Source organism: Arachis hypogaea, chromosome 4 (assembly GCF_003086295.3).
Source record: "Arachis hypogaea cultivar Tifrunner chromosome 4, arahy.Tifrunner.gnm2.J5K5, whole genome shotgun sequence".
NCBI lineage: Eukaryota > Viridiplantae > Streptophyta > Magnoliopsida > Fabales > Fabaceae > Arachis > Arachis hypogaea.
This window is the reverse complement of record NC_092039.1, coordinates 107,598,152-107,599,949: the sequence shown is the minus strand read 5'-3', so window position 1 is coordinate 107,599,949 and position 1,798 is coordinate 107,598,152. Positions and strand designations below refer to the sequence as shown.

Below are 1,798 nucleotides of genomic sequence, written 5' to 3'. Positions count from 1 at the left end.
GGTGACTTTACTGCACCTACTCCTGACTTCTATGGGAGAAGCATCTCTATCCCTGCCATTGGAGCAAACAACTTTGAGCTTAAACCTCAATTAGTTTCTCTATTTCAACAGAATTGCAAGTTCCATGGACTTCCATTGCAAGATCCTCATCAGTTTTTAGCTGAATTCTTGCAAATCTGTGACACTGTCAAGACCAATGGGGTTGACCCTGAGGTCCACAGACTTATGCTATTCCCTTTTGCTGTAAGAGACAGAGCTCAGATATGGTTAGACTCACAACCTAAAGAAAGCCTGAACTCTTGGGAAAAGCTAGTCAATGGCTTCTTGGCAAAGTTCTTTCCACCTCAAAAATTGAGTAAGCTTAGAGTGGAAGTCTAAACCTTCAGACAGAAGGAAGGTGAATCCTTCTATGAAGCTTGGGAAAGATACAAACAATTGATCAGAAAGTGTCCCTCTGACATGCTTTCTAAATGGAGCATCATAGGTATCTTCTATGATGGTCTGTCTCAACTGTCCAAGATGTCATTGGATAGCTCTGCTAGAGGATCTCTTCATCTGAAGAAGACGCCTGCAGGAGCTCAAAAACTCATTGAAATGGTTGCAAATAACCAATTCATGTACACTTTTGAAAGGAATCATGTGAACAATGGGACGAATCAGAAGAAAGGAGTTCTTGAGATTGATACTCTGAATGCTATATTGGCTCAGAACAAAATATTGACTCAGCAAGTCAATATGATTTCTCAAAGTCTGTCTGGAATGCAAGCTGCACCAGGCAGTACTAAGGATGCTTCATCTGAAGAAGAAGCTTATGATCCTGAGAACCTTCAATGGAAGAGGTGAATTACATGGGAGAATCCTATGGAAACACCTATAATCCTTCATGGAGAAATCATCCAAATCTCTCATGGAAGGATCAACAGAGACCTCAACAAGGGTTCAACAACAATAATGGTGGAAGAAACAGGTTTAGCAATGGCAAGCCTTTTCCATCATCTTCTCAGCAATAGACAGAGAATTCTAAGCATAACTCCTCTGACTTAGCAACTATAGTCTCTGATCTAATCAAAACCACTCAAAGTTTCATAACTGAAACAAGGTCCTCCATTAGAAACTTGGAGGCACAAGTGGGTCAGCTGAGCAAGAAAGTTATTGAACTCCCTCCTAGTACTCTTCCAAGCAATACAGAAGAGAATTCAAAAGGAGAGTGCAAGGCCATTAACATGACCTACATGTCCGAATTTGGAGAGGAGGAAGAGGCAGTGAGCGCCACTGAGGAAGACCTCAATGGACGTCCACTGGCCACCAATGAGTTCCCTAATGAGGAACCATGGGAATCTGAGGCTCACACTGAGACCATAGAGATTCCATTGGATTTACTTCTGCCATTCATAAGCTCTGATGAGTATTCTTCCTCTAAAGAAGATGAAGATGTCACTAAAGAGCAAGTTGCTAAGTACCTTGGAGCAATCATGAAGCTAAATGACAAGTTATTTGGTAATGAGACTTGGGAGGATGAACCCCCTTTTCTTACCAAAGAACTGGCTGACTTGTCTAGGCAGAAACTACCTCAAAAGAGACAGGACCCTAGGAAGTTCTCAATACCCTGTACAGTAGGCACCATGACCTTCAAGAAGGCTTTGTGTGACCTAAGGTCAAGCATAAACCTCATGCCTCTCTCTGTAATGGAGAAGCTAGGGATCTTTGAGGTACAAGCTACAAGAATCTCACTAGAGATGGCAGACAATTCAAGAAAATAAGCTTATGGACTTGTAGAGGATGTTCTGGTAAAAGTTGA

General features: G+C 41.9%; 1 non-coding gene across 1 annotated transcript; it reads right to left on the bottom strand.

The window, feature by feature from the left end:
• Positions 1-357: 357 nt before the first annotated feature.
• LOC112799139 (small nucleolar RNA R71) lies at positions 358-465 on the bottom strand. The gene has a single exon (XR_003200720.1). It is a non-coding gene; the product is annotated as a small nucleolar RNA R71 (small nucleolar RNA).
• Positions 466-1,798: the final 1,333 nt, after the last annotated feature.